Source organism: Phoenix dactylifera, chromosome 2 (genome assembly GCF_009389715.1).
Source record: "Phoenix dactylifera cultivar Barhee BC4 chromosome 2, palm_55x_up_171113_PBpolish2nd_filt_p, whole genome shotgun sequence".
In the NCBI taxonomy this organism is placed as follows: domain Eukaryota; kingdom Viridiplantae; phylum Streptophyta; class Magnoliopsida; order Arecales; family Arecaceae; genus Phoenix; species Phoenix dactylifera.
In genome coordinates this window covers 5372115-5392497 of record NC_052393.1, presented here as the reverse complement: position 1 = coordinate 5392497, position 20383 = coordinate 5372115, and the positions used below count along the sequence as shown (strand labels likewise).

General features: G+C 40.1%; 1 long non-coding RNA gene across 1 annotated transcript; it reads right to left on the bottom strand.

Annotated features, from left to right (window-relative positions):
- Positions 1-6324: 6324 nt before the first annotated feature.
- On the bottom strand, positions 6325-13517 carry LOC120105813. Its single transcript, XR_005508102.1, has 2 exons — positions 6755-13517; positions 6325-6657 (listed from the first exon to the last, which is right to left on the bottom strand). It is a non-coding gene; the product is annotated as an uncharacterized LOC120105813 (long non-coding RNA).
- Positions 13518-20383: the final 6866 nt, after the last annotated feature.

Genomic DNA, 20383 nt, shown 5'->3' with positions numbered 1-20383 from the left:
TGCTAGACAGCTAGGAATGACACCTAACCTACGCCTTGTACCAGCCACAACATGGTTTTTCCTATTGCAACAACAATTCCCAAACTTCTCGTACTTCCCACAATTACCCTCCAAACTATATATTCCCCTCCACATCCGACCATGAAATGTCTATATCATGCTTAAATACAATCATCAAAGTCAGACTATGCATGAATTGTCTTCTACTAAATTACACATTTGAAAAGTTGCAATCTTACTAAACTTGTCTAAAAGCATCGTAAGACATGAAATTGGATGGAGATGCTTAGGATTGTTCATAATAACGTTGCTTTATTTAGTCTTTATTTGATGGAAACTTGAATAAAGCTCTTCTGTAAAGATTAACAAATGATAGGATTTCTCCAATTTTAATGAACCAGTGTTATCTTGATATATATAGGTAGAGATACTTGTATTGAATTGCCTTATAGTATCAAACAGACAATTGGAAGTTCTTTGCCTTGTCTGACTTAGAGAAGGTAATACCAGCTTCAGTAACCTTTTCCTGAACTGACTATAGCATTTGTGTCCCTTCTAAGTGGGGGACTACTTCAACAAAAATGCAACCTACCTCCTCAAACTCTATTAAATGCATTATTAAATGAATTATTCCAAATATAGCATAACCTTTGATCACAAAAAAATACTGTTTTTATTCTTTTAACACCTTGATTTCACTAATTTTAATGCAAAAACATTTTTAGGACTATTACTCTCACTGAACATGTTATAATCCCATTTCTTCTCTATTATTTGACAGGAACAAAATCTTGGTTCTTTATTCTTCAAGTCATCTATTACTTCTCCACTAAGGTTTTAATATGGAAGTGCAAAGAATTAGGTAAATTACATTCCAAAAAAGATCATCTATTTTAACCAAGGTATTCATCTCTGATATGTTCAATTTTATAATTAGTATATTCTCTTAATGTGACTGACGTGGTCCAAACCTGATTCATTCCTACATAAACTGATATCGCTGCATTAATTCTTGGTTTGGTACCAAAAGCCAATCTATGTCAGCCACATCTTCCAATTGTTGTATGGTCCCCTTGGACCTTGAACTTTAAGTGCTCATAATGCCGATAACATTTGAAACAATCTCTCTTATAATAGTATCCTCTTTATAATAAGCAACAGAATATGATGTAAGCATATGACTGATGAAAGCATGCCTATTGTTATATTAGCAATAAATCTACACTGCTATGGAATGTAGGCATACATCTAGTTTTCTATTTTAATATTATTTTAACAATTTCTTTGGCTAATATCTGTTAATACGTCACTGCATAGCAAAGCATATATACTAATCTAGATGGTACGTCTAGTTTTCTATTTTAATATTATTTTAACAACTTCTTTGGCTAATATCTGTTAATATGCCATTGCATAGCAAAGCAAATACACTAATCTAGATGGTACATTTAGAGTCTACATTGGTTCTACATAGTGGGCACTGAAAGATCCTTGCAGACCAATGTTTGATATCTGAATGCGTACATCCAAAATCTAATGGAGAACAAAGCTTCATACTCTATCTTGAAAAATAAATAATTTGCATAATATAATCTCATTTAATATAGCAGGTTAACATATTCTGAATATTCTAACAAAGATTGGAGGAGAAGGAGCAACCTATGGGGCAAATCAGACCCCTACAGTGAATGGGTAAGAGTTAGGTACAAATATAGTGCTGCTTACATATGGTATGGTTGGTGAAAAATGCTAATAAGTCAGCTCGTTGTGTATGTTGCATGCATATGTGCCATACATGAACAAAAATTTGTATGTATCCATGTCTACATATGATAGAAAAGCCCAGCATAGTTGGACATCGGTGCATAGCATGATCTGTTGTGCCAGTACCAGGCCCTGGACCTGTTATCCGATGGCACAGGTCGGTACGGGCCTGTGCCATGCCGGGCCGGGCGTATACCGACACAATAGAGGAGGTGGAGGAGAGGGCCAACGGGACAGAGGAAAAGAGAGAGAAAAGGGGGAGAAAGGGAGGGAGAGAGGAGGGCTGGTGGAAGCCGGCGGAGGTCAGCGACCCGAGCAGGAGGCGGAAGAAGGCTCCGTGGTCGGGTCCCCTATTTCGTTCGAAACAGGGATTCGACAGCTTTTTTTAATTTCGCAATTTTTAAGTGAAGTTGGCAAGAGCTTGCCAACTTCACTTAAAATCGCAAAATTAAAAAAACATTCGGACGCGATTTGCCGACTTCACTTAAAAATCGCGAAATTAAAAAAGTGGTCAGCCCCGGTTTCGAACGAAACAGGGGACCCAGCCACGGAGCTCGGAGGAGCACGCGGCTCGCCAACCCTTCGCCGGCCGGCCTCTATCTCCCTCTCTTCTTTTCTCTCCCTCTCCATCTCCCTCCCTCCCACTCTCGCTCTCTCTTTTCCTCTTTCTTTCTCCTTCTCCCCCTGTGGCAACGGGTTTCCTTTCCATTGTCGGAATTGTCTCGGTCCACTATCGGAACGGTTCGGTACGATCGGAACTGCCTGGTTCTGGACGGTTCTGCCGACCCTGGTGCATAGACAACATATCACCTCTAGTATAAAGACACTTTTATTTTAGTAAATACACTCACCTTCACATTCACTCTCCAATAAATGAAGGATAAAAAATAGCAAGAAAGAAAGAAGAAAGAGAAAAAGAGAGCACTAAATACAACATCACGGCCATTACCCACCTGGAAGACCAAAAGAACAAGAAAAAGAAAAAGAAGAAAGAGAAGACCAGACATTCTTGAGAAAGGAAACCAGGCACTGATGTAGAATTTGGAGGATGCAATGAATGGAAAAGATCCCTCCTCTTCTCTCCTCCGATGACTTCCTCCCCATCTAATAATGGTTGCAAGTCAGTTGTCTGTAGAACAATAGACCTTCCAGAACTACCTCACCCTCTTGCTAGACAATAAATCATGCAAAGAAGAGAAGAAGAACAAACCCCTCCCAACCCACCCATCATCGTCACCTCAATTTATGCACATGTACATACACACAAGGAAAAGAAGAAGGAGAATAAGAAGATGGTGAAGAAGAAGAAGAAGAAGAAAGAGAAGAGTTTTATGTAAGTGGGTTCACTGCCAAATCCTACTATGACTTGAATTGACCCCTAGTGAGCATGCACTGCCAACTCAGAACAAATAAATCAGACCAACAACAACACTTCTTAGATCAGGATCGGCTCAGGAGTCAGTAGCACATGAATTTTTTTGGACTGAGTTGTTAATTTGTCCCTATATTCCTTGGACACTAGGGAAGGTGGACCTTCAATTGCAAATCTCATATATTTATTTTAAGTTGACCAAACATCTTTTTAGTTTCACAAAAGAGTAATTTGATCCACATCATTTACACACATATACTCATATGCTCCCATGTATAAGATTTAGGAATAATTCCACGAGATCCAGAGATATTACAGTTGAACTTCCATGCGGAAATAAACAAAATTAATTCTAGTGAAGAGCTCCGGTCATGTTCATTAGTCGAGGAATGGATTAGACAGAGTGATGCTTTTTTGCCCATTTTCTATCAAAAGCAGGTAATCATTGCTCTATCCACCTTGGGTACCACATAATGAAAAATAGGCAGAACATTTTAATCATAAGTTACATTGTAAATATTTCTTTGTGTTAGGAGTATGAGAGAGGATTATGGTATAGTCAAGATGGACAAAGTAGTTCCAAACGTAGTGAGCTAAGTAACCAACCCACACACAGGTAACATTCATGTTTGCACCTCTTCTTTGTTAATAGTATTTTAGAATTAGCAACTAATGTTAGAAAGAAAGCAGAGCAATGATATCATTCCACTCAACTGGCACAAGGAACAATATTTGTTCTCAGTTGCCATATGATAACGTTACTATCACTAGAAGATGAAGCAGGTCCATCCCATTATTTGGAATTCTAAGAACAGAAAGAACCCCATTTGTATGATCACATAGCATATGACAGCAAAGTACTATAAATTTCAGATCTATCACATTTACCTACTAAATCATAATATAACAAGAATAAGAAAAGAACATTAGATAATCTACCATGAAAAGTCCAAATTCTTGAGCAAATAGCAAAAGCCTTTTTTTCTTTTGAGAAGTAATCATCTAGCATATCATACCAATTTAAAAAAATGTAGTATAGAACAGTTCAAAATGGCATCATATTCATACATAACTAAAACTATTTTAGATTCTCTCAAACCACCACAATCATAGCTAGAAAGGGAGGACCTCTCTTTTAATCAAGAACAAAAAAAAGGAGTCTGGAGAAGAGATTGCAGAGAATGGGAAGGAAGATCTCTCGAAGCAATGAGGACTTTTTCATTGTAATGAAAATAAGAAACTAAATCCTAGAGAGATAAGGGGGCTGGGTTTGTGGGGAGATGGAAGTGAGAGGTGATGAAGAAACCCAAAAGAAAAATGGTTACTGGTTCAGTACAGTTTTTATGTGGGCTTAGCAGGAAAGAAACAGCTCTTTCAGGCAAGATGTCAGAATGGCACATGTCAAACACTAGTATAACATTTTATTTGATTTAAAACTCTGGCTCGATAGCCTATCCCAATTTGTATTGGGCATATGTGACTAGCTACAGTCATGAAGAGTGTTCTTTGTATGGATCAGCTACTTGAATCACCTGAATATTTATCTATTTTCTTAGAATAGTAAAATGACCAAGTGAAGCTAGTTTATGGGCGAATAGATGTTTGATGATGTATTGATGTGGCTCAACCTTTTGCACCTTTGTGATCCATGTTTAATTTATGTCAATAAGATTCAATAAAAACAAAGTGCTAAACACAAGAAGAACAATGTTATCTGATACCCAGTGTCATGATTTGAATATCAATAACTAGACATGGTTACCCAAGCATTACCTGCAGTTCAACTATGAATTCAAAACAAGGGCTGTTACATAATTTGAATGAGAAACCAGTAAAATGGACCTCAACCATGTGACCAATAATAAAAATCCAAGATTGAATATTATCTCGACCTTAGAATTAAAAGGGTTGTTGTATTGTTGCTTGGTGTTGATCATAAAACCAAGACCAAACAATGGTGCTGATTTCAAAAGATCAAAATGCATGCATATATGGACATGTGCAAACATACACACATGATCATAGAAGATAGAAGCCCCTAAGTTGTTCTTGATATTCATCAGCAAAGTATTTGTGATTAGTGTATATATTCATCAGCAAAGTATTTGTGATTAGTGTATATATTCATCAGCAAAGTATTTGTGATTAGTGTATAACTTATACAACCATATCAGAGATAATTGTTGGCATAAAACAAGAAGTACGATCAACTATGCAGTTACTTTTACCCATCCAAATAATGGTATATTTGTCTAAAACTTGTAATGAGACATCTCTAAATCATTTAGGGGCATGCAAAATAACCTTTTCTTATCCAGCTTCATAGAAAACTTATAGCTTAGGGGTTGGTGAAAAAACTGATTGTCCATTCATGAAGCTATATAACTAATCTAGCTACAATTTATACTTTAAAAGTGAAGTCGGTGAGTGTTGCCAACTTTATGTGAAGATGTTTAGGTAATTTAATATTCAGTAGGAATTTATTAATAACTTTTTTCAAAACATTCTAGACAAAGTGAAGTCCGCAAAATCTGCCGACTTCATCTTAAACTGGTGAGTTAGGAATTTGTAAACAATTTGTGTTTCAATCAAGGATCTATGAATAAACTCTTCTTTAAAAAATAGAAAAAATGTATAAGCTTTTGTTGAAGTTTTTCCAATGAATCTGCAAGCTTTGCAAGCTTCACATGAAGCTTCTTGAAGAAGACATATAGGTAATTAAAGATTCTCTCACCAAGAAATTTCACGGTTCAATAGGGAACTTGAAGAATGTCGGATGAACATTAATTAATTAGTACGAACTACGAACAGTATGCAACAAGTGGAAGCTAATTAGATGAAAAGATACCAGAAATTTGGAGTTAGATGTAGAGACATTAAAAGACAATGCCAAGGTTTGCCGTCTCAATATCAAACCCCGTGTACCGGTATCATCCTATTACAATGTCCGTATGCCCGATATAGAGGATGGTTCGGTGTACCACATACCGGTACGGTACGGTGCCGTCGGTACGCACTGGTACCGACCAATACGGCAAACTTTGGATAGTACTGCATCCTGCGATGAATATGAACCCAAGGTTCAAATAATCTTTCTCTAGTCATAAGCATCATGTGATGAAAGACTAGAGGAGCCTCTAGTCACTAAACCATAACCAATCAAAAGGAGTCATAAATGCAAAAGCAAGTATAAAAAGACTAGCCAATTTTCATTTATGGTTTCTGTAGAAAAGGAGCCTCTGAACCTGTTTTATCAAATTGTACAAATAATGGCCAGGTCCATTTTAACCATGCTTAGAAGATTGTACTGCTCAATAAGAGAATCACAAAAATAGTAAAGATGTAAAGGATGAGAAAACAGGGGAAACAAATCATATACCTATCAACTTCTACCTCTACTGCCAATAAGAAGCCATATGTAACATAAGCAAATTATTGTTTCAGAAGAGGGGGCAGACTTCCGCACAGGTATCATCATCCTCATGGAACTGATGCTTCCAAAAGTTTCTGGAGAAAATGGCCTTGACATATAAATTCATAAACTGTCAATAAGAGAATAAAGTGCAACATTTGATGAATAAAACAGACAATAGAACGGTAGGAAAAGAAATGTCATACAGAGTTGTGTAGGAGGAAAGGCTTATCTCATTCCATTAACCAGAAATCTTATGCAGTCTCCAACAGGCTGCAGCGGTAGCCAGCAGAACAATGGACCTTCCAACTTGCAAAGCATACAATCTTTACATTTTATTTCCATGTTTTCCCAACAAATCGGCAAACAATATTACAAAATATAGGGATAAGTATAAATTATACATTTGAAAGAATAGAAAGTTCATATTTTTGTTCAAAAAAGCCATGAAGAATATGTAGCAAATAATTAGAAATAAGTATTGCAAATAACTAATTTGTAATAATTCTAGTCGATAAACAATAGTAATAAATTTATAAGGAAACATTATTTCATGGATAGTTGTAGTGGAAAATTGAATTCAAAAAAATTGTATAGAAATTTATGCATTAGCTACTGATAGATCACCTGACAGCAATAGAGAGTATTACCAGGCCTTTGAAGCATAAAAGTTTACAAGTGAAACAATACCACCAGCTATGCAAAGATTAGTAGGAAGATCAAGAAAATAAAAGCAGATAAAAGCAGCAGAATAAATTTGACTGGATAACTCTAAACGAGATTAAGGACATCATCAAAAGAAAGTCCAAGCAGATTGCCCTATTTAATACCAACCCTAGAGAAATTTCTACCAGGGAATCTGCAACTCCTACACAAGGGAAGCTCGCAGAAAGGAACTTGAAGTTGCCACCAACCCTAGTCAGCCCCTAAGCAAGCCACTTTGTCTTTTTCCATAATATTACTTGAAAAAAAGAAGGTAAAATAGAGAATTATGGAAGGAAAAAGGAACCCATGCAAGACAAAAACCCTTGTTACATGGAAAAAATAAGTGAAGTAAAGAAGAAGAGTCAGGAAAACTAAGAAAATGAGGTTGGAACAGGAGTATATTCAAAACAGAAATCAAAAATCAAAAAAAGGGGAAGAGGAAGAGGAGGCTGAAATTTACCACTTCATCCGGCATTATGTTAGTTCGGAACACTCTGCAACTAAATCAAGCCAGCTGCAAATAGGTTGCCTGCCAAACAGAACCAAGCGTTGCCGCTCGAACTAGTTTTCCACTTCACACTGTAGCAAAACCCTCATTCAGGAATCATTGCAGCCTCTTCATATAAGCCTAAAAGCAATGCCACTTTCCCAGTTTGGGGAAAAAAGATGAAGAACAAAAGCAACAGAGATGAACAAAAAGGACAAAGTAAGGGAGAGAAAGAAGCACGAACAGCATGACCATTATCCAATGGAAGACGAAGAACCAGGGGTGTAATTGAGCAGAGATTGTTTGAGCTTGGATCTTATCTAGCAGGGTTTGAAAGTAGTTTCGAGCTCGAACCCTAAGATCAAGCTTCATTTGTTTACCATTATTTCGAGCTTAATTTTGAGCTAGGTCAATTTTTGGCTCCACTTTTAAATTATTTCAATCCCGTTTTTCTGGTTCAAGTTTAACTTGTTGGTCAACAGATCAAAATATTGCCCCTCCTCTTCTCCTCGGGTGATGACCTCGCCAACTAACATTGACTACAGATCGGTAGCCTGCTGAGTAGAAGACCTTCCAGGAAATAGGAGCCATGGACCATCATCCATGTTGGACTTCCACTAATTTTAAATGATATGACAGATTATTTCTGAATAATCTCCTATGACAAATATAAGCTCTTTTAATGAAATTAAATGTAGAAAATGATGAAATGGTACATGAAACTTCTATACCAAACATGTAGCTTTCTTCACCTTGTAAGTATTTCGTCAAGGGGCATAATATATTCTAGACTTGCAGCTGATGGAAACAGCTAGTCCAGAATATAACACAAAAACTAGAAAACCCATTTGGCATGTAAAGAATAAGAAGTGTTCATAGTTAGCTTTGATGTTTAACCAACATATAGTCTGATACTGAAAAAGCACGACGTTATACTTCTGGGATAATACACTGCCACAGCAAGTTTGATTTATAAGGATGTACCAAATGGCTAACTTTACCTTGTAACGAGAAGGAAGACTTCGCATAAGTTTTACACAGAGGCAAAGTCCAATAACAGACAACAGAAGTACAGTTCAGATTATTAGAAGATAGGTAGTTGCCTAACATAACTTTGCTTGTCATTAACTTCAGCTGAATCTTCTGCGACCACTTTCAGTTCTTCCACTGAATATGGGTGTTCTGGGTCATTTATATCTCTGACATGATTTAAGAATATTAAGGAATCCAAGCATTTCTCATAGAAATTGAAGAATATACAAAGTTGGATCAACAGCACAACTGACAGAAAGCTTCATGGACAGAGTCAATATAACCCGAAAGGTGATACCAATATGAGAGAAAAGAAAAGCAGTTCTGGACAACCAATTGTTATGCACTGATGAGATGGACATAATAGACGAGGCAACATTTTGCTGATGGCACAGAACCTGGATTACTGAATACTTTCCTGCATTAATCAGCCTGAACAAATATTATCTTCATGTCTCATCACAATCAAGATTTCTATGTACATTAACTGTTGAAAGGCTAAAAATTAAGCTAAAGCCACATGGCTCTCATAATCATAATTCTATCTTTTCTTCATTCCGAATTTGACATGTTAAAATAGAATTTTTTTTCAGAAAATTTCGCAGAGGATTTAAAAAGCATCTATAACAAAAGGAAAAAAATCATCAAAAACCATTGTTTCAAAAAAATAATAATAAATTGTTATCCTAAAAACCATGCACAATCACAAAACCATCACTGTTTGCAGGACATCCAAGTGTATTCCAAGTGTTATCTACTATCCTTTATTAGTATATCTCACTAACTAGACTCCCGAAATTGCGCAGACAACAGTAAAGGGAGATTACTGTACAGCAGAATTAGCCCATAGGACCCTGGTCTTACCTGGTCAAAACAGCTCCCAAAAGGACCAGTCTATGAGCCTAGCAGGTTAAAATGATGATCTGGTTAAACTGGTCCACCAAACCCTTCGCAACAGGTACCTTGCTTCGAGACTCAGATGCGCAGAACCATTCATTTTTCTAGTCAGCTGCTTACCCCATATCATATTGCTCATAACGGAAAAAAGAATCTTTCTGCAACAAGAAAATCTTTTGTCATATTGATCACAGATCCTGATACATGCCAAGATTTTATACTTAATGACTCGAGTAACCCGCACCGACAGGCTTGCCAAACATGAGGATGAAGTTACAGTAATCGGTACCCACTGCAAGCTCTGAGTCCACAATTTCTTCAATTACATCGGGAATCACATAGGCAAGCGGGCCACCTTGTAGTTCAAAGTGCAACATCAACATTTTTGCCACCGGCATGTAACAACAGAAAACACTCAAATCCAATTCAAACAATTAAAATGAAGGGTTCATGTTCGCTGACTAATAGTGTAGCTATGGGTCCTAGAACCAGAATAATTTTGTCTATATGGATCTTTGGTCTCATCTTGTATCAGATACTGCAGGAAGCATGGTTTTTGCATGAAATATAACGAGATAAGTAACTTCTTATCTCCTGAAGATTAATATCGTTTGGAAATATCACCTTCTATTTCAGTCATACAAATGCTTTTTTCGGGCCCTGATGTGGTCCACAAGTAACCTCATCCTTGCATTTTAGGCCATCCTCCCATTTTAGGCCATCCTCCCAAAGGCATATCAGGCAGGGTATTCCATTAATGCACTTAACTGATCCATCATAAACACCCATATTCCAAGTCTAACATGGTTGACAACATATTACCCTGGTGAATACTCTGGAATTGGATTTGCCATTTATGTCTGAATATATGTCTATAGATTGTAAGCATTGTTGTAATTCAACCTTGAGACTATGATTTCCCATAACAAGCTCTGAAACAACACTCCAAAATCTTAAAAACCTGATATGATGTGATAGACAAGGGTACGCAAATCAAAATTACCATCAGGTTCAACCACTTGACTAGATAGGAAGAACGACAGAAGCAAGCCATTGATGAGGGGGCCTAGGCCTAGCTCAGGGGTCTGGTCAAACCTTCCGGACAAGTGCTTACTGTACAAAAGGAAGACTTCTGTCACATGAGGCGCAATGGACTTTTTTCTGAAGGTCTGAAAATAAGCTGTCTTAGAGAATGAGTGGACCAAGTCAGAGATCAACTTTTCTCGATGACTGTCTTTAAGTCAAACCTCAAATCATATCTTAAATGTCACCCTCATCCTCATGTTTCTCTCTCCAAAAACTTTGTATGTTCTCCACAAGCTACATTGCACATCTCTTATGTTAATTGCTCCAAATATTCATGTCAATATTTAATGGGAAATCAAACAGCAAAAGTTTTAAACAATCATATGGCAGATATAAAAAAAAGGCAAAATATTGGCAACTGAAAAAAGTTAACAAGCGACATTTTGAGGAAAACTTGTGACACTCTCTCCCATCTCATGCAAATGGCATAAGATCACTTAGTAAGATTTTCAAATGATCTTAAAAAGAATATATATCACCAATGGATACACTAAAAGCACTTATATGTAATCCAGAGGATCTTTGTCCTGTTCTCGTTACAAGAACCCAACAAAAAGTCAAGATGCAAAGGAGGAACTCTAGGCCTATAGGTTCCTGAGTCTTTAAGCTAACTCGATTGTCAATGAGAAAGAGAAAAAGTTTGATATCTGCAACAACCCAGGATCTCACCTAAATATGCTCGGCTGAAGCAGGGTTTGGTTGAGGTTGATGTTGGGTTGAGGTTTTATAAATTTGAGTGGGCCATGGGCACAAAAATTCCAGCTTGACCTCAGGTTGACCTTCAACCCAAACTGAACTGACCCAACCAATAGCACAGCGTATCTTATCTATGCAGCACTATACACCTTAAAAAGTAATCATGGATTATATTATCTAATTTAACCATAGCCAACAAGCTCTAACCTGGACACGATGGATGGATTTATTAAAATCATTCAGCATTTAGCCTTATCAAGTTACAAGCAAAAGTCCACTTTTTTGACTGAGATCTTGAGAATTATTTGGGAAAAAATGTCAGATGATTCAAGGGAAGCAGGGAACTTTACCAGCTCTAGAGAAATTTTTATGTGCCTCCTGCAGTGGTGTAGAGAAACCATCTCCAGTTGGTAACGATAGCTTCATATGGCAATTCAGAATTTCCCTTCGAGGTTTGAAGGATAGCAGAGTTTCCAAGTTCTCACTTGTCATAATGTTAGTTAAAAGGAAAAAAATAAAGAATGACGAAGGAGAACGGAACAAAGTGGAGAAGACCAAAACTCTTGTTATTGTGAAGGAAGTAACTCAAATAGTTCCCATGAATGTTACCAAAAACCCTTATGCCAAGCAACAGAACCCCTAGTTTTCAACAGACAAAATAGAAATTTGAGGATTTGGGTTCTTGAAACCCTAGTTTGCTATGAAGTATGAATTCTTCGGCTGCTTGGTACCAATCATGGTAAAGAAATTCAAGAAACTCTAAAAAAACAGTCTTTGAAAAAAAAAAAGCTCAGGAATTAGAAAACAGGGAAGGGGAAGATGAAGAGGGAGGCTCAGATTCACCATTCGCTCTGCAACTAATGAATCAAAACGGCTGCAATCGGTTGCCTGCAGAAGAACAGCAGCAGACCATCCAAGATTGCCTTGCCGTCAAGAACTAGTTGTTTTCCACTCGAAACATAGAAAAACCCTCGTCCAGTATCATCACAGCCTCCTCATGTAGAACCCAAAAGCAGTTCCGCTCTCCCAATTTGGGAAACAAAGAAGAAGAAAAGCAAGAAAGAAGAAACAGAAAAAGATAACAAGAAGCAACATCGCGGCCCTTATCCACCTGGAAGACCAAGAACAAGTGGAAGGAGAAGAAGAAAGAGAAGACCAAACAATCTTGAGAAGGAAAACAAGAACCCGACCTAGGGAAAAGATCCCACCGTGTCTTCTTGTCCTCCCCCATCTAACAATGGCTGCAGCTCGGTTGTCTACGGAATCGCAGACCTTCCATAGCTGCCTCGCCCGATCGCAAGAGAAGAAGAAGAAGACGGCATGCAAAGAAACGGAGAAGAAGAACAATCCCTTCGCGAGCCACCGATAATTATGGCCTTAACATACGCAAGGAAAAGAAAAAGAGGAGGAGGAGACGGATGAGGAGGAGAGGGCGAAGAAGAAGAAGAAGAGAGACGGAGAGAGGAGGAGGAGGAGTGGTAGATTGCTCGCCTCCTCTCTCGACGAGAAAGAAGAAACATAAAAGAAGAAAGAGAGAAAGATAACAAGAAGCAACATCGCGGCCCTTATCCACCTGGAAGACCAAGAACAAGTGGAAGGAGAAGAAGAAAGAGAAGACCAAACAATCTTGAGAAGGAAAACAAGAACCCGACCTAGGGAAAAGATCCCACCGTGTCTTCTTGTCCTCCCCCATCTAACAACGGCTGCAGCTCGGTTGTCTACGGAATCGCAGACCTTCCATAGCTGCCTCGCCCGATCGCAAGAGAAGAAGAAGAAGACGGCATGCAAAGAAACGGAGAAGAAGAACAATTTCTTCGCGAGCCACCGATACTTATGGCCTTAACATACGCAAGGAAAAGAAAAAGAGGAGGAGGAGACGAATGAGGAGGAGAGGGCGCAGAAGAAGAAGAAGAAGAAGAGAGATAGAGAGAGGAGGAGGAGGAGTGGTAGATTGCTCGCCTCCCCTCTCTAGGAGAAAGAAAGCACGAAGAGAGAGGGAGGGAGGCGTCCAAGAAGTCTGGTTTATGCAAGGGAAAGGGCCTTATATTTACATTTATATGCACGCCAGCTAAAGGGAGCCGTTAAATACTTGCTTCCGTCTTAAGCGATGGGTGAATACAATTTGAATATTTAAATCAGTGGATTCACTGCCAAATTTCTCCGTGACTTGTTTTTGTTGGCCCCGGTTATTTAAATTCCTAAGGGGTGAGTAACATGAACTTTTTTTTTTCCCCTCAAACTATGTTATTAACTTATCTCTATATTTTCCTTGAATATTAGACAAAAGAAATATCAATTGTAAATCTATGCATTTGTTCTAAGTTGATGGAGAACATCATTTAGTTTCTGTTAACCCCTTTTCTGGTACGAGAGATCAACAAATTAATCGGTAGATATGCCACCATTTTTTTACGGAAAATGATAGAGAAATCATGAGTTCTATCATTTTGAATCTTCAAAGACTGTTACTATTAGAATGATGCCCACCCGAGAAGATAACAGTAATAAAAAAAAGTAAACTACAAAGTAAGCTACGAGAAATTTAAAATAAAAATAAATTTACTAAAAAAAAGATAAAAGTTCTGTGTATTTTAATTTTTGGAAAAGTCTTCTCAACTATTATAATCTTACATTTATATATGACTCTATGAATTGCTCGGACAAATAGCTCATTTTTATTCTCACATATGTCCCTATCAGTTCATACCATGTTCGTCATCTCTATCACTTATGATGGTTAGTATCTCTCCCGTTATCTAGGTGTGATTCCCTACTTTAGGCTTTTCTTGCTGTAAAAATCTTGTTCTAGACCGATAACTCATCGTGCAATTTGTAGCCTAACAATCTCTTTGGAGACTATCCTACATTCCAACACTAGGTCTACACTCGGCCTCCACCTCGAAATTTTTTTCATGCTTGGCCTGCATCTTAGGACTCTAGCTTTGTCTCCACTTAATATTGGGTCTATGCTAGGTATGTGCCGGAGCACTCAATCTATACACAATCTGTCGTTCAATATCGGGTCTATGCTTAGTCTGTATTTTGGTGTTCAATCCATTCTTGATCTATCATCTGGTACTTGGTCTGCACTTGGTATACACTTTTCTGTACTTGGCCTATCCTTTGGGCTACATCTTTAACACTTGGTCCATTTTTTATACCATGGACAAGGCCCCCAATTATTTGGTTGTTTTATCCTCCCATAAAGTCACCATTTCTTGGCCTAGCTTTGATGACATTGTAGGGCATATAATTAACCAGTCTATGGCTCTTAGCTGTCACTCAAGATGTAGTGCATACCAATACACAAAAAGACTAATTCGATCTACGATTTTACATTATATATGCTTATACGTCTCATATACTACCATTTATAAGACTTGGGATATTTCCATGAGATCCAAATGATAAACCTAACTAATACTATTAGATTGAACTTCCATTAGGAAAGCAATTCCAGTGAAGAGCTATGGTTATGTTAATGATTCAAGGAATGGATGCAGCAGAGTAGTCCTTTCCTTCCTCACCATTAAAACTAAAGGTATAAGAAACCTGGCAAGTCTATCAAAAGCAAGTAACAAGAGGAATGTTATCTTCAAAAGATGTACTGTAATTAACAGGAGACCGATACAAAGCAGCCATCCGGCCATTCAAGCCACTCCCAATTGCTATCAGGTTCGTGGGAGATGAGCAAAATCGCCATGCTCGTTGTCACGCCCCGGACCCGGATCCGTGACACGGCCGTGCTATTGCCGACTACCGCCCACAATAGCACGCAGCCTCATACCTGGGTAACAGGGTAGTCAAACCAACCGAATCTTTTCATATGAAAGCATTTTTAGTACAACATGCTGGTCAGTACCCAAATACAGAGCTTCTATGTAGTTTATGTACACAAAAGTATACTTGCTTTACCCCAAAAGAAAGAAGCCCTGATACCAAATTAACGTGTCTCTGGCAGCTATCAGTGGTAAGGATCTGAAAGAAAAAGTAAATGAACGGATATGAGCTACATGGCTCAGTAAGTAATCATACATAATCTTACCGGATCGAACATAATGGTAACCATGTTTATGCAGGATTTGAGAAGCTGACATGCATATTCATCTAATAATCATCATGGCACAATAAGTATGCGATTTAAACAAAGCAGTAGTGCAAATCACAAAAATTTTCATAATATATGCATATGAAACCGTGCCCCCGGCATGCCGTGGTCCTTTTTCTCTCGGATGCTACTGCGAAGTCAGACTCGACCACTGGCGGGGCCAGCTCAGTTACTATTCAGCCACTGGCGGGGCAGGCTCAGTTACTATTCAGCCACTGGCAGGGCAAGCTCAGTTACCATTCAGCCACTGGCGGGGCAAGCTCAGTTACTATTCAGCCACTAGCGGCTCAGTCATTCTCAGTAGCATCTTTGAGCCCATTATAGTGCCTCTGGGCTAGCTAAGACTTTATAAACTTACATGCATGATTAAAATATCAGTATCATCATGTTGCATACATAGCCATAGCTTCTGGGATCATGCAAGTTACTTATGCATTGTAACATATCATGCATGAAACATATATTCTTAAAATAAATGCTTAGGAAACATTAATAACATGACATGATCCATAACAGGATTAGGACAGGTTACTTACTTTCTTCACAAATCATGTATACAATTCAAATTGTATGAAAAACACTGGTTCATCTTATAAAACGTAATACAAGATCTACGATAAGATTAAGGTAGATTACTCACTTTCTTCACAAATCATGTATACAATTCAAATTGTATGAAACATACTGGTTCATCTTATAAAATGTAATACAAGATCTACGATAAGATTAAGACAGATTACTTACTTCAATTCGCTTTCCAAATTGCTCAAGTCCAGGTGACAAATCCTTAATTACCTAAAACTAGGGGTGCAAATGGGTCGGGTCGGGTCGGGTCCTAGGTGACCCCAATCCGACCCGGTTTTTTGTTCGGGTCCCAATTTTGGACCCGGACCTGACCCGGTTGAAGATCGGGTTGGGTCGGGTCGGGTCAAGATCGGGTTGGGTCGGGTCGGGTCCGAGTCGGGTTCGGGTCGGGTCCGAGTCTGATTCGGGTCGGGTCCGGGTCCGATCGGGTCCAATTTTTTGTGCTTTTGGAAAAAAATTTGGACAAATCTAATTTGGTCATACCATAATTATGAGGTGCTGGGTGACCCATGGCTTGAAAGACTTTGCAATTGAGCTCCAGTCAAAACAGATGACCCATGACTCACTAACTAAGTCGGTCTACAAGCCAAATTTCATATCACACTATTTTTTATCTATATGACTGATTGGACGGAACTCGGTGTCTCCCAGCTCCCCTCTCACGAGGACAAAAAAAAATCCCAGACCTTCTTCCAAAATCCAATTCCATTACAGAAAACTGGCACATGACCCATATTCAGTTGCAGTGTTCCCTCACTTTCTCCCTTCAAAAGTTAAAAGAAACAAAAACCAAAAAACAGAAGGAAAAAAAAAAAAAAGGCAGCTACACACCAGAGGTCTCAACAGTGTAATAGATCGAGAGAGAATCCTGACGGGCCGACGTTCCTTTGGATTCTGTGAACCTATACTTGTTGCTAACTTGCTATCCTCCCACACTGACCAACAGTACCACAACCCACGCCAAAAAAAAAAAGAAAAAGAAAAAGAAAAAGAAAAGACTTTCTTTTGCTTTTCCTCTCTCTCTCTCTTCGGGTCCATTCGGGTCGGATCGGGTCCGTTTGGTAAACCCAGACCCGACCCAGAAAATGATTCGGGTCCAATTTTAAGACCCGACCCGGACCCGCGGGTCCTAAAATTCGGGTCGGGTCGGGTCTACGCGGGTCGGGTCGGGTCGGGTCACGGGTCGACCCGACCCATTTGCAGCCTTACCTAAAACAACATCATAGGGTTTACATTATTCCCCATTCATTTATTATAACATCTCTTAGTTCATCATACTATGAACTTACTTGCTTGGATCCCATCCAAGGATTTAGCCCAAGTCCAATTTGAAGCCTTTGGGGTTCGATTTAAAACCAGATTGGGTCCACATGGGTTGATTGGGTTTTTTAATTAAAGGATTGGGCCTCGTTTATAATTGGGTCCAACCTTTTCTAACCAATTGGGTCCTCTGATTTGGTCAATGTGGCTCATCTGGGCCTGAGTCGAAGTTAGCCCAAGGTCAATTCAACCTTCTGTCAGTTGAATTGGGCATGAATTGGGCCTGATTCACAATCAATTAGGTCTGCTGAGACCAACTCAGCTTAATTGGGTTCAAATTCAACACCAATTAGGCTTAATTGACCCGTTTAACTCGATTGGGCTTGAATCAATCCTTCATCGGATTCACCCAAATCGAATTAAAGAATTTAGGCCTAACGGGTTTCGGATCCGGACTCGGATCCGACCCGCTAGGCAGACCCGTTAAGGATCTCTTTTCTTTTCTCTTCTCTCTTTTTTTTTTCTTTTTCTTTTCTCTTCCTTTTTTTTTCTTTCCTTTTCTTCCCTTCTCCTTTTTCTTTTCTTTTTCTTCTTTTTCTTCTTTTCTTTTTTTTTTTCTTCTCTGTTTCTTTTCTTCTTCCCGAAGTTTCTTCTCCTCCCTTCTTCTCTTTCATCCCAATCTCCCCTTCCTCTCTTCTCCGACGAAGGGAGGACGGCGAGCGGAAAGGGGGGGATGGCGAGCGGAAGGGAACGGCGAGCGGAGGGGAGGATGGCGAGCGGAGGGGGACGGGCCACGACCGGCGGCGTCCGCGGCCAAGCCCCGCGGGATCCCTGGCCGAGCCTGCGGCACTCTCGGCCGCGCCTGCGTCGACGGTGCTCGCGGCCGAAGCCGGCGGCCGCCGCACACGACGACGAGGATGAGTCCCCTCTTCCTCTCTTCTTTTTCTTCTTCCTCCCTTCACCAACCTCCCATATTCTCTCTCTCACTCCCAAACCCTCTCTCTTCCTCTCTTCATTCTTCCCCTGTGAAGGAAGAAGGGGAGTTTGGGAGGGCCGAGCCACAGTCGGCGGTGCCACGGCTGGGCTCGCGGTGTCCACAGCCGCGCCTGCGGCTGAGCCCACGGCCGCGCCTGCGACGGCCTTCTCTTCTCCCACGGGGAAGAGACGCCGGGAAAAACCAGTGGCAACGCGGGATGCCCGTGGCCGTTTCCCACGGCTGTTCCCCGTGGAGGTCGTGGTGCTCGCGGTCGGAGCCAGCGGTGTCGCCGGCGCCGCTCGCGGCCGCATGCAGTGAGCCCTCTTTCTTCCCTTTTCTTTCTCTCTCCGTGTTTCTTTCTTTCTCTGTTATCCCGATCAAGTCAAGAGGAGAAAAGGTAGAGGGCTTACCTAGCTTTTGGAAGAAGCCACGAGCATCTTCTTCGGCGACGGAAGTAGGTTTGGCAAACCCTCTCTCAGAGAACAGAGGAAGGAAGGAGGAGGAAGGGGTACGGTACACACAGAGAGAGAGAGACCTAGGGGGCTGTAGCCACCTTTAGCTGGGGTGAAGTGTCACCCCCAGCTTCCCCTCGTGAAGGGCCTAACAGCTGGGCCCTCCACAGCTTCCCAGCTGTCCCTACCCTAGTCACATCCATCCTTAGGGTATGGGATAGCAGCCACCAACAATGGGCCCTAGTTAGGTCCATTAGGTGTCCTGGCCCAATGCTCAAGTACGGGCCCAAAAAGGTTTTGGGCTCAAATTGGGCCCGGATATTACACTCGTCCTCTCAAAAACCCGCTCCATTTGATCCCTTCTTCTCTGATTGATCGAGTCATCCCTGAGTCTCCAACACCTTATCCCACCTCTTCTTTCTCTCAAACTGCCCTTCCATGTTTTCCTTTTTCCAATATCCACCACTACAACCTGCCGGAATCCACCATCTCCAGCCAAGATTCATCATCTTTGTTGTTTACCGGAGAGTCCCCTCACCCATCTTGTGGCTCCTTTGGGTAAGTGAGCTTCCATCAAGGTAGCCAGGGGAGCTGCCACCTTTTCTTCCCTTTTACTCTTTTATCTTTTGTGCGCGCAGCCGGAGCACCGCTGCATGCAAGGACTGCAGCCACCTCAGTGCTTGGCCTCTCTCTCCCTCATCTCACACTCTCTGTAAGGGTCTTCAATGATCGAACCTAGATCCAAGCCACCATGGACCCGAGCATCTTATTCTGCCCTCGGTTTTGCCTTTTTTTCATCGATCGCCTCTGTTGTCGACCACTGCTTGCTGGCCACTGACCCATCGTCACCCATGCATGGCCTAGCCTCTAAGCACCAGCATGCCGTTTTCCCTTTCATTTTCCACTGTTTTAATTGGGCTTTTTTCATTCGCATCCATCCTTCCTCCTCCTTTTCTTCTTTAACCTCTTCATTTTGTTTCCTTTTTCTTTTCCCAATCGCACACATTCTCTCTACTCATGCCCTTCTGGGTCACCAACTAACCAAATATGAGTTTTTCTGATCTCTTCCTTTTCCTTTGTTGGTTGACCTAGATCAAATAGGCCAACCCGCTAATTGGACCTAGACCAAATAGATCAAGCCCAAAAATCCAATTGGCCCTAGATCGAGTACCTCTCTCCTTTTAATGTTGATCAATCTATTTGAATAGATTGAGCCTTATTTGGACTCAGACCGAATTTCTCTATCTCCTCTTTATTCTCCAATCTCTTTTTTGATTAAGGGCTGACAATGTTGGTTATCTTGATCAAAGCCTTCAACTCTAGAGAAGTGTCGGGTTTCAAGGAAACAAGCCATGCATCTAAGACCACCAATAGTCTTATCGGATGGATTTTTGGGATTTGGTCGACTTAGATAGTAAGTTTTCTTTAGCTCTGGTGATTTTTTAGTGCATATCATATATTTTAAAATTCGAATTCATATTGCTTAGCTTTAAACCAATAATTGAGAAGAAAAATATTTAAATATTTAAAAATTTATACATGCTTGTGAAT